We start from the raw sequence: 14,034 nt of genomic DNA, 5'->3' as shown, positions 1-14,034 counted from the left end.
CCACACAGCGAAATTAAGAGCACCAGTTCAGAAATGAAACAGCCCATATTTGTTTAGCTTTTGCAAGTGGATTTAAACATGGTTCTCTGAAAAAAAATTTAAGTTGAAGGTAAGACCAAATCATATTGTTTGGAATTGGAAAACTATAACGCCATTGTACAATTAAATGGGATTATTTACATCAGAACTATGTAAAACAAATTTAAGAATTTGTTATTTAGACAGAAACAACATATGTATGTTTTCCGATTGTCACTCGCTGCATCACAGAATTTGTGAAACACAAAGAGCACATAAGCCACTGTTCTCCACTACAATCGTCGGAAAACTTCTTATTACAAAATGCACAGGTGGCATCTGTAGAATCATCATCAACATCCAGATCATGATCGTCATCAGTGTCTACCAGTGAAGATTCACTAGCAGCCTCACTGTCAGAACAGCATGAGATTTTTACTTTCTTTTAACTTTCCTCTTGGTGGCAGAATTCCACTTTCGTGTTGCTCCACTTGTTGAAGCCTCATTGAACTTCTTTCTGCCTTTTGAAGCATAAAAGGTTCCCACCTTGTTCTTATAAGGAGAACTAGTCAACACAACGGTCTCCTCACACTTTGGTTCGTGAGATGCTGGTTGAACTTTTTATAGAGCTTTTATGTCTTTGGGCGAGACTAAAGGGTGGAATGGCATGGAAGCAGATGAGGAATGAGATTCATTTTCACCAGGAGACAGAATTTCATTGTCAACGCTATGTGAAATAGGCCTACGTGCTAGATGAACTGTGGCAGTATTTGCAACTAATTGCGGTCCACACTGAGCTTCAGAAATAGGGTGTGGTCTGTTATCGTTCGCTTCATAAATAAGATCAGCTTCAGTAAATACGGATTCGTCGTAAGGATAGATACCAGTGGCACGAAAACCATTCAATGCATTACTCATGGTTGCTGCTCTAATGTATGCGTTGCCCATGAGTTCAGCGACGCCTTATTGAGTCGCAATTCTACCCTCATTACTGGAAATCCACTTCTCAATTTCTTGATTGTAGAAGGTTTTAAATGGCTTCATGAAGGCAGCATCCAGTGGCTGCATCCTATGTGTCCTATGAGGTGGAAGGCAGACCATTATGATGTGATTTTCTCCGGCAAAGTTTATAACGTCTAGGTTCCTTGTGTGTGAGTAGTGTCCATCCAGGATTAAAAGAACTGGGTCTTCTGCAGTTGGCTTTACAAAAGAGGCAAAAAGCGTCATCCACTTACAAAATAAATCACACTGAATCCAGCCTAATGGGTGAAATCCTGGAATAGCTCCATGAGGGGATCCTTTTATTAGCTTCAGGTTCTGCTTCTTTCTGGGGAACGCGATCATCGGAGGAATATAATGGCCGACAGTTGACATAGAGGTGATGATGGTGTTCAGCTTTCCTCTCTCTGCTGATGACATTTTGTAGACTGCCAATTTTCATTTTGTGCAAATCACCTTCACATTTTTGCTTTAGACAGTTGTTATTGCAGTTCCGTCAACATTAAATGTTCTAGCAGGATTGAACTTGACTTTATCACGTTCTGTTCTGAGAATACAATAAAATAACCTCACATTGTCTTGAGTGAAGCTAGATTTCTAGCTCTTGGCAGTGATTGTGTTGTTAGTATTGTTAACTGGGAACAATTTCTTTTCATAAACAACTTCAACCACTTTAGACCTGCCATGTTTCCAGTTTTTGAAAAGGGATGGGCAGATTGTTCCTTAAGGCAAGTTGGAATGACATGTGATTTACATCATGTCGAGTCAAACCAAAGAAATTTTTTTCCATTTCCATACAGTATTCAACCAGCTCTTTCTCAGCTTCAGGTGTCAACACAGGTTTTCTTCCAAGTTTCTGTCTTACAACTGGAGCTTCCTGTTCATTCTCCCCATTTGCACATCTTTTAATATAGTCTCGAATCGTTGATCTGGGTACTTCAAATGTCTTTGACGTCCTCAGCGTGCCCATTTCTTCGCTTCTTCTTTTCCCTTGGCATCTTGTGTATGAGTCCTTCAACAAAAAAAAAAAAAAAAGAAAAAATGGGTAACTGAATAAAATAAATCATTTTGAAGAAGAAAATAGGTTTGGGATAAGTACGAGATAGATCGGTTAACAAATTAAAATAGCTACTCCCAATATCGCCTACTGGCGATGTCACGCTCCAGTTGATGGGCGATATTAGGAACACAGCACAATCAACAAAAACATACACGTTACAGTTCTTCAAAACACCTTTTCTCGCTATTAATAATACGATTGTAATCATTATTGAACATACTTCCTAGTAGCATAAACGAATTTATTATCAGTAAACGTTTACCTGGTAGTTCACTCGATTTGCTGCAGGCAGTAAAAACGATTGATACAGCCGCAAACACTCCAAATGCTATAGTGTTTCCGCTATTACTCTTAGGAAGCTTGCAACTAGTGCCGTCTGTGGCAAAATTGCCGAAGCTCAAGTTTACCACACAAAATCATAGATGGCACGCTTAACAGCTTGGAAATACAAATAGGGGATATTAGGGGCCGGGGCGATATTTGGGACACTACGCTAATTATGGGATCGTTTCATTGAATTTTGCCGGACATTGATTTTTAACACATTTTACAACAAGAATTCCGCAAACAGCTGTACCTCGAATCAGTGTTATTTAGGCATATTGCTTCCGTGGCTTAAGCGATGTCATCAGATGCATATCTTGAAAGTACTAGCTGATTTGGCAATAGCACAATTTTGTAACCTGCTGTTTGTAACTAGTTACGTTAGGGACAGATTAGAAGACTGATTTACTGTCAAGCTTTACAAATCAGTGAAAATTTCAGGAGATTCTGCCGTTCTGCTAGTTTCAATCTAGCTGCATCCAATAAGTTCACTGCGTTGACAGAAGAGCTGTGCAGCAAAGGCTGCAGCCTGCTGGTTTCACGATGGAATCTTTAAAAACAGAACTTTTTTGATAACCACGAAACCGGCAGCGCCTTAAAAAATTGTTTCAAAATTACAGTTATTTGCAGAGTTCCTGCTATAAAATGTACTACCACTGCTACACATGCCCAGAGTTTAGAGCCGTTTGTGATTTTTAACACTTTATTACCCTTTCCGTGCTTAATACTTTTGTTTTACTTTCATTTATTGACAATGCGTTTAGATTGTGGTATTGCAGTAAACGTCCTTGGTCCCGTGATCGGAACCTGCACCGATAAATTTTGATTGATAATCAACAATGGCGGCCGAAAGCTTCCGGCATAAGGAGTGGACAGAGGCTGAAGGCACTCTATTGTCCCTTGGGTATGAAACTGCACCTAAAGGTCGAAGAATCAGCAATAATCAATGATATAAGGATCCAGAAGGCAATCGAGACTACTGCATAAAAACATAACGTATATCCTCAAGACATGTGGCCTGTAATTGAAAAAGTGTCTTGATGAACTCTCCATTGGCAAAAGATTCCATAATAGTCTCACGTTTGGATATACAAGAGGGGACTGGCAAAGGGAAGGTGACAATGAGAAAAAGACTGAATAACCAACGAAACGATAATGTTCTATGAGTCGAGAGTAGGAGGGCTCTCACGGCAAAGCCCATTTTGTTAGTGCAGGTTGCCTACATTAGGGGCAAATATACATTCAGAGGAAAATCTACTATTGTCTTTTGATTGACACATTGTAACCTGCCCACCGTAATTTTGAAAGAAAAAAGAAGACAATACTTAATAGAAATGGGAGCCGAGTGTAACCTCCCCACAATAATTTACATGAATGACAATATTATTTAAGAATGCTAATGGTCATTGCTCTATGCGTAACCTGCCCACAATGAAATGTACTGACAATGGGAACAAAAATGTGAAATTCGCAATCTGACTCAAATATAATTTGTTCACAAAAAATTAAGGTCAATTCAGTGATAAGAAAATTCAATTAAACTGAAACATCGGTCTTTGGCCCTGTGTAAAACAATCGGAATTAAAGTCTTACCTCAGTATAACTGGATGTCAAATTTCTGCTCTTATTTCTGCGCACGGCTTGGAGGAACTGCATTGCAAATAATAATATTCCTTTTTTCTGTGAATTTACTGAAATTTTTCTTCAAAAGAAGTGGAATGAAAGGGGAAGTGCAACGAAATCTTTAGTTCAATAAAAAATTAATTTTTTGAAAAAATGCTTTTGAAATAAAAATTATTATTGGGGGACTTGTTAGAGATTGATTACAATAAATAAGTTTTACATTGTCTAATGATTATATTAATTAACAGTGTACCTCATTCAGCATCTTGACCAGTGTTGCCGACCGCCTACATCACACAACCGCACTGGGCTGCTACTACTGACCGACCGCTCTGCATGACGACTACTAGCGTACTGCTCTGCATGACTACACAGAGCTACAGACTCGCAACGACTGCCTGACAGAGAGGGAACCGCTCGCAACACTCGCGCGGTCAAGCGCATACTCTCTGGTCACAGATGCTACAATGCCTCGCCATCGCTGCTATGTTACATACGTGTTTCATAACCCTCCACTGGGGGGGGGCAAAAATTTGGCAGCGATGGTGAGTCATTTGGACTTGCCAAGCGCGGCAAAATTTTTCTTTAATTAACAAAATCCTACAACTTACAGAATATTTAAATGTTGTGCACACGCACTAAGTACAAAATATATCAGACAAAGACAAAATGTGAGTACAAAACATAGTAGCAAATCAGAAAAATGTATATACAAATTATTTGACAGATAACAAAGTGCACAGGCACTGAAAAAATTCTTTAGCATATTCAGAACAAATAAACAGACTGGTAAGAAAAAATATCATGATGACAAGTGACATAAGTGTACTCGCATTGGAGTTCAGCGAATCGAAAAATGTATAACCTATGAACATAAATGATGTTACCAAAAAATTTTTTTTTCTTTATGTGACAAGAATCAGGATAGGAAAGGGAAGGATTGCATCATGGTTGTAGCACTTTAGATTGCACACAGCTGTTCTGAAAGTCCATATCTTTCCACAGAAGTACAACACCAAGTGACACAACTTGAAGTTCTTTTCCCATCAGAATTTATCAGTGTAGCCAAGACACTGAACTGTCGTAGTAATGTTCCATGTTTTCATTTTGGCAGTACATTAGGTACACCAAACAGTGGGACCATAATAATGTCTTCATTGCTCACGGTGGTGGACAGCATGTCGTGTCAACACCACGCTCTTACAAGGCACACCAACGTAGAATTAGTGCAAAAACCAAATATAGTGCTCCATGATCACTAGGATAAACAGGACAATGGACATTGCAGTAATTTAGGGTAGTCAGCTTATGAGGTGAAGGACATCAAGTCACATAATATTGACAATTACAGACTTAATTAGCAGTTTGTGGCATTCATAGCCCAGTTATTGAACATTTCTGTACCAAGTATATAGTATTACAGAAAAATGTTCATTAATTGTTTTACATAGAATCAGTAGCCTTCTTTTCCTGGTTACAAAGTATTATGAAATAATCGCATTCTTTTCAGTTACAGAGTATAATTAAGAATCATTAACCTTCTCCTAATTACAGTTAATTAATCATTTGTCATTCCAATAATAATCATTAGCCTTTTCCTAATTACAGTTAATTAATCATTTGTCGTTAATTAATCATTTGTCTAATTACAGTTAATTAATCATTTGTCGTTAATTAATCATTTGTCATTCTAATACAGTAAGAATCATTAGTCTTCTCCTAATTACAAAGCATTATTAAACAGTCACATTCATTTCCAATTAGAAAGTATGATCATTGCAAACAAGAGTTAATTAATGGCATAATTAATAACAATTCATCGAGTGACATTAATTATTGGCACTCAGTGGCCACCAAGTATTGAATAGAATAAAACATAGTTCATCATTCAGTATTATTCAGATCATTACGAAGTCATTATTAAAAATCAGTTAATTACAGTCATAGCATTAATGATCATGCGCATTATAAATAGTCTCATTACAATAAAACATTGTTCCTCATTCAGTATTATTCAGATCATCATGAAGTCATTATTAATAATTAGCTAATTACAATGAAAGCATTAATAATCACAGGCATTATAAGTAGTCTCATTACAATAAACAGTGTTCTTCATTCAGTAATATTCCGATCATTACAAAGTCATTATTAAAAATCAGCTAGTTACAATCAAAGCATTAATAATCATGGGCATTATAAGTAGTCTCATTACAATAAACAGTGTTCCTCATTCAGTAGTATTCAGATCATTACAAAGTCATTATTAAAATCAGTTAATTACAGTCAAAGCATTAATAATCACATGCATTATAAGTAGTCTCCTTACAATAAACAGTGGCAGTTATTAGCTGGTGACAAAGCATTATCTTAAATATATACTTTTTTTTTGTCTCATTAAGAAGTCATTACTCAAGCGACATACTATTCAGAGCTAATCAGTATTATTCAGAATTTTTTTAAACTGGTATCACTACTTGGGACTGGTAATACATTTTTTTTTTGTTAGCAATGCATTGCGTTGGGATCGTTAATTAATTGCTGAGGCATAACACTATTTGTTTTTGACCTATTGCTGCAAATGAGAATAGGTAACGTCATTCGTCATGAGTCAACTGTAGCAAGATTATGGAACAAGGCATTATATGTGATCACATTTATAAATGATAAACACAAATGGGTAAAATAAAAAAAAAATGCAAGTACAAGAACAGGTATAATAAGTAACAGGTTTAGCAAGTATCATGAAAAGCTTCTCCTGGAAAAAATACAAAATGGATTATTGACCTGAAAGAAGAAACGCACACTATGCTGAAAAGTAGTGAACTTCGAATTAACAGGTAGTGAAATGTGTATAAAAATGTGTTCCATAGCTGTCCTTTCCAAAACTTTCCGTCATCCTACTATGCAATATAACACCTGCTGTCAAAACAAACTGCAACAAATACTTAAATAACTACATAGCATAAATATAAAACTTCAACATTATCCTCATCTGTAAAGAAAAAACTTCATTATCAATCACTTCATTATCCACATTATCATAACTTCATTATTATCATCACCTGTAAATAAAACTTCATTATTCATAATACCATATCCTTCATCATTATTCATCAGTATTCATTATCATCTGCAAAAAAATCACTTCATTACTCATTATACAACTATTCCTTATCTCTAGCATATTTCATCACTAAAACTAAGATGTGTAGTTCAGTCTGACAGCCTGCATCAATCACCTTGTATTCTGAAAGAAAAAATTAGTTAAGACTGCTATTCTATGATGAGTATAGTATATTCTTGTTAATGCTTGTTAATCCTGATCCATTTATTCTTCCTCATATAGTTATTGCATCTCCTTTCGTTTATCCCGTAGGTGAAATTCCCATTTCTGTTGGATTTATTTCTTACATACATCATTTCTTTCTGAAATTGATGAACAGAGATTAATGTCTTGCATTTAAATCATATACCCACTAAATAATGACTGGTTTATGGTAACATACTTAAGCATACAGCATAACATGACAGAAAACGTAATATGTCAAAAACATTGACAGTGTTCAAATGCAAAAATATACACAGAATAATACAATGCAGCAGCAAAAGGAAAAATGTAAAACACTCACGATGTTGAGATATCATAGGGCAAAAAAATGTCAAAGTCGACTGGTGTGTGTTATATCTTAACTATTTCACAATACATACAAACAATACTGGAGTACAATCATATACACAAAAAAGTGGAAAATGTGCACGGTCTGATGTGTAACGACAAGAAAAGCGACCTGCTAACCTTACCTTGCCGGGCACTTGCCAAGAAAAAATACGATAATCATCAGTAATTAGTCAGGTGAATTAATTGCATTAGTAAATGACATCATAGTGTGTTGAATCATACAGTGGTTTCACTCAATAAACGGTTTAATGTTTGAGATATGGTGATTGCCTTTCGATTTTCTGGTTCTCAAAGTTTCGACGTGTACAACATTGGGGTGAGGGATGCTGCGAATCCGATATGGACCTGCGTATAGAAGTTCAAATTTACTGCACTTACCTTTTAATTTGCTGGATAAATAGTGTGTACGTACTAATATCTTCTGTCCAACGTGAAAGTCGCGGCGTGTACAAACCTGTTTCTGCTGTCTTCTCCGGCGCTCTGCGGCACGTTTGATGTTGTTCAGCGCAATGTCAATTATTTCGTGGTGTCGTAATCGACGAGATGTAGGAAATGTTATTAATTCTTTAATTTTGTTAGGTGGTTCAGCATTTTTCAGTATAACAGACGGAGATAGCATAGTGGATTCATTTGGAATGGAATTAATTACATCTTGGAATGAGAATATGTGTGTGTCCCAATCAATATGTCTTTTGTGGCAGTATATTCGGCACAGTTTACCAATTTCTTTCATTAATCTTTCACAGGGGTTCGAAGAAGCGTGGTACTTGGATATATAGATCGGAGAAATGTTTCTAGCTCGTAACATGCGTGTCCATACGCTACTACGAAATTGTGATCCATTATCAGAAATTACTTTCATTACATGCCCTACATGAGATAGAAAATGTTTTACAAATGCATTTGAAACAGTTTTAGCAGTAGCTTTGCGTAATGGAGTGAAAGTAACAAATTTTGAAGTGAGCTCAACAGCGACAAAAATGTAGCAAAAACCTCTGTTAGTTCTCGGAATCGGACCAAAAATGTCTACTGCGGCCATGTGTCTTAATTTAACAGGTATAATGGGATATAAAGGAGGAATATGTGAAGTGGTGTCTGATTTAGCTTTCTGGCAAATTTTACAAGACGCTAAAACTCGTCGTATACGTTTTTCCATGTTGGTAAAATAACAGTTCTGTCTCAGTATAAGAAAACATTTTCTTGCTCCGTAATGTGCGTAACTTAAATGAGTGTACCAGATTAATTTGTTAACCACTTCGTCAGGAATGCATAATAACCAATTGTTGCTGTTAGGATGAGAGCGGCGAAACAGAATGTCATTGCGTACAGTGTAGTGGTTCCTAATCGTTACATTATTCATATCTAGCCAAAGGTGTTTAATTTCTTTCCATACGTTGTCTTTATTTTGTTCTTGTGCTATGTCCTGTAATGACGATGAAATAAAGTTTTCAAATGCAACTTGCTGAATGTACATGACACTGAAATTTGTTTCGCAGAAGTTGGTTGCTACGTCTTGCTGATTGTTGCCGAGAGAACGCGATAGTGCGTCTGCTATAACATTTTGTGTGCCGGGAATGTGGACAATCGTAAAATTAAATTCTTGTAAATATAGTTTCCATCTGCTTAACCTGTCGTGAGTGAGTTTAGCCGAAAGTAAAAATTGTATCGCTCTGTGGTCTGTGTAAACGGTGGTATGTCTGCCATAAAGAAAGTGCCGAAATCTCGTAAAAGCCCATACAACACATAATGTTTCCAATTCTGTAACGGAATAATTTCGTTCAGCAGGTGACAGAATGCGGCTTGCAAATGCGATGTTTTTAATCACTGTTGAACCATCTTCTTCAATTTCCTGGAAAATATGTACGCCTAAAGCGGTGTTAGAACTGTCGGTGGCAATGGGAAAATTTCTAGTAAGATCTGGGTGCGATAAAAGTGGGGCATTCAACAAAGCATGTTTCAGGTTCATGAATTCAGAATGTGCTTGCTTATCCCAAGACCAAATACTGTTTTTACCTGTTAATTGGCATAGTCTAGGCGTGTCTAAAGCAGAATGGTGAATAAATTTACGAAAAAAGTTAATTAAGCCCAAAAAACTGCGTAATTGCTTCTTCGTCGTAGGAACGGTAATGTCACGTAGAGCTTGAAGTTTTTCCGGATCAGGTGCAATGCCTTCTGCTGAAATTACGTGTCCAAGAAATTTTATGGAAGTTTTGCCAAAGTGCGATTTACTAAGATTAACTGTAAGTCCTTGTGCATGAAAAGTTTGTAACAGTTGTTCAAGAATCAGATTGTGTTCGGACCAGTTAGCTTCTGCGATAAGAATGTCGCCTACATACGTCGTAATTCTGTCTTTAAGTTCTGTCGGAAGTATAGTGTTCAAACCGCGAATAAAAGCTGCAGAAGAAATAGTTAAGCCGAACGGTAGTTTGCAAAATTGATAACAGTCGCCGAAACAGAGAAAAGCTGTATATTTTCTGCAGTTCGGATGAAGTTGAATTTGCCAAAATCCCGATTTCAAATCTAGTGTAGAATAAATAGCTGTACCATGAAATTTCTGTAAAAGTTCCTCTAGTGTCTGTGGTCGATCTGTTTCGTTAATAATAATGTCATTAATGTGACGTGAATCAAGTACAAGGCGAAGTGAGCCATCTTTTTTCTTAACAATATGTAGCGGGTTTATGTACGGACTAACTGCTGGTTCAATAATTCCTTGATCAAGCATATCCTGCAATTCTTTTTTAACCTGTTCTCTGTGAATGTATGGAATAGGATAATGCTTTGCTTTAAATGTGTCGTGCGGTTTGACTTGAAATTCATACATAAAGCCGGACATAGTACCAGGAATGTTGTCAAAAACTGGAGCTTGCTGTAAAAGAATTTTGTGTAATTGCGTTCGTTCGTCGTCTGTAGTTGCACTGCTTTCTTTAACCTTATCAGAAATCAATTGTATTACGTTGTAGTCAGCTTCGTCTGGAGTACTATAGTTGTGTACGTACGTATCCGTTAACAATGTGAGATTACAGTCTATGTCACGTGTTGCGGAAATGACCTCTGTGCGGTTGATTGTTTGTTCTTCCGCAGATAATGAGTGCTGAAATTCTAAAGCAAGTTGTACATTTTCATCCTTTAACATTAAATAAGAATTCTGAAAATCGATAACTGCGTCGTGTTGTACCAGAAAATTCGTGCCTAAAATAACGTCTGTTGTCAATAAAGGAACAATCCAAAAATTAGAGTGAAACGTGTGACCTGCGATACAAAATGATAAATGCGTCTGTAATTTAACGTCTACTCCTTTACTCGGTACTGCTCCTTTCACTTTTGTTTTGCCTAAAGGTAATGTCGGAAAGGTATTCTCTTTGTTGCACTCGTTGAAATTCTCCTCATTAATTACTGATATTGGTGATCCGGAATCAATTACTGCTGAGAATTTCGATGAACCAATTTTAATTTCGATAACAGGATGTGAAATGGTTTTCTGAATAACTGGTCTTTCCTGTAAAAGAGTGTCTCTGATGTCGTCAAAAGTAATTACATTTTCGTGAACAACATTTTGCGTGTCTAAAGTAGTGCTTGTATTATTGGAAGATGCGATCTGTGCAGTATCTAGTCAGATTCTATCTGACGCGTTATTATTATTAGGAGGATGTTGTGGCATTTCGACTATTTGAACTGTCCTATTACTTCTTCCAGACGTATTACGTTCTGGATGGTACCTACTGTCGGGTTCATTCATGAGAATAGGTCCTTGTTGATTATTTTGTTGCTGGTGAGACCGACTGTTATTATATGTACGCTGATAATTCTGCTCATCGTTTTTAGGTCTGTCGTGATAGTCATTCCTATACGGTGCATTACGATAGGCATTGAAATACTGTCTTCTCTGTACGTAATTGTTTCCTTGTTGCCGCGCGTTACTATTTGTTGGATCTTGGGCTATATGCGCACGCGGCGGAACATTAAAGCCTGGTTGACCTTGTGCATTACATTGTTGGTTATGTATTCCAACCGGCTGACTTTCATACTGTTGTGGTGGAAAACGTCTATTGTTACCAAAATGTGTTTCCTGTTGCTGAAAATTTTGACGATATTGATAATCTGAATTCTGTCTGGGATTTAAGTCCTGATAGTTGTCGTTCCTAAAGCGTCTGTTATCTTTCCGATTGAAATTACGTGTCTGATCATAATTGCTGTACTTTTGTTGACCTTGGTTATTATAAGAAAAATTTTTGTTTACAAAAGAATAATCAGATTGCTGTACTTCCAAGAGCTGTAAAAGATCTCTGAACGCTGAAATATTTTCTTTTTGCTGACCTGTTAGGAGTGACACTCGTAATGACCGTGGTAATTTGGAAATGCATAATTGTATCAGTGCGGATTCACTGTACGGTTCACTTAGGTACTGGTTTTGTTGTACCATGTGCTCAAAAAATTGCGTTACACTGGGAAAATTTGAGTTTTCATAGTTTGGCAAACTAATTAGTTGATCTTTAATTCCGCGCTGTGTCGTCTTCGACCAGTACGCTGACAGAAAAGCATTCTGAAATTCCTCTACCGAGTAACACTGTCTCGCGATTGGTCTCATACGAGTTGCCGGTTCGCCTTCCAAAAAACTGCAAATAAATTCAAGTTTATGTGTTACAGGCCAAGTCGGTGGGAGAGCAAAGCTAAACTGTTGAATCCAATCCAGTGGGTGAATCTGCGTTCTATCGTTTTTAAAAACTTTAAACTTTCTCACTGACAGAAAATGTTTGTAGTCGAAATTATCATCTCTGTGTGATGGAACAGGTTCAGGATCGTAAGAGAATCTATTCAACTGTGGTTGATCGGAATCTAAGTCCCGTACTCTCTGTAGATTACCCAAATTATACGCACTGCGTGAGTCTGACTCATGTTCATAAAGTGGCGTCTGTTGTGGCATGTTATTAACTGAAATGTTTTTCATCTCTGTTACTTCTTGTTGTAAATTTGATAACTTCCTACGTAACGTGTTGTTAGATGAATCGATCTCATTAATTGTCTGCTGTAAATTTTGAAATTCAGGTGTTTGGATAAATGAAACCGGTGTAGTATCGTCTGATTTATTGTCATTAGTATTTTCGATGACATCAATACGACTGGCCAATTCATCACATTTTTCAGACAGTATTTTAACCTGATCATCGGTTTTAGAATCAGACGCATTAATCTGTTTTTGTAACTTACGCGTAGTTTCGCACAGTTTTTTAACATCAGCTTTGATGACATCGCAATCCTGTGTTAGATCTAATTGTTCGAATCTGTCTGTCACTGTTTGAATATTTACTGTGTGTGTATCTGTTTTTGATTTAAGATCAGAAATTTCATCCCGTAATTCCGCGTTCAACTGCTCTATGGTGTTAATTTTGTCGGACACTGTAGTAATATTATTGTCTACATACGTCTTCGCTTTCGCGAATATTTTACGTTTGTCCTCTTGTCTTTGTGCAGTGATTGTTTCCATGACTTGTCGTTTTACTTTGTTTTGATCCTGAATAAATCTGCGGAAACGCGTATCACTGTTCTGAATGTGCTGATTAAAGCGCTCGTTAATCTGAGTGTTCTGCTGTTCGAATTTCGCGTCTATCTTTGCGTCCATAGTGCGCGAAAGTTCTACCGTCATTGTTCTAAACTCGTCCCGTAATTGTGCAGCTTCTTCAGAGCATTGTTTAGCGACTCCGCTAATTTCGTCTCTGAGTGTATCTGTCGCGGCTGTTTGCATTTCCCTTAATTCTTGCGCAACAGACTTTATTTCTTCGCTATTTTTTCGTGAACAAGCCTCAATTTCCACGCGCAACTGTTCCTTAGTGTCATGGCACTGCGCGGCAACGGCTCTAATTTGTTCACTAAGCTGTCTGGAATTGTCGTCTAATTTTTCATTTAAGTGTTGTTTGAGATTTTCATTATCTTGTTTGTTCTGTTCCCTAAGTTGTTTAAGATCTTCGGCATTATTGTCAAGTTTTTCGTTCTGTTGTTTGAAATTTTCATCAATTTTATTAAATTTTTTGTCCTGTTCACTAAATTGTTGTTTGAGCAATCTTGCCATAATTTGTTCAAAGCCAAAGTTAGCGTTTATACTCTCTGTGCTGTTTAGTGGTGGATCTGGAACTTTCTCGCTTACTGTAACCATTTGGTTATTCTCAGATTTAGAAAAAGGTTTGCCAGTCAAATGTACACTATCAGTCATTGTTTCGGAATTAAATAAATCCGCCCTACTTTGTGTGATCTGTTCATTTTCATTAGACAAATTTGTCTGTTCGTTACTTGGGTTTTCCAAATCGGGTGTGTTAAGCTCTGCAGCGCTCATTAC

Source organism: Schistocerca serialis, chromosome 9 (assembly GCF_023864345.2).
Source record: "Schistocerca serialis cubense isolate TAMUIC-IGC-003099 chromosome 9, iqSchSeri2.2, whole genome shotgun sequence".
Taxonomy (NCBI): Eukaryota; Metazoa; Arthropoda; class Insecta; order Orthoptera; family Acrididae; genus Schistocerca; species Schistocerca serialis.
Note: the sequence above shows the minus strand (reverse complement) of the source record.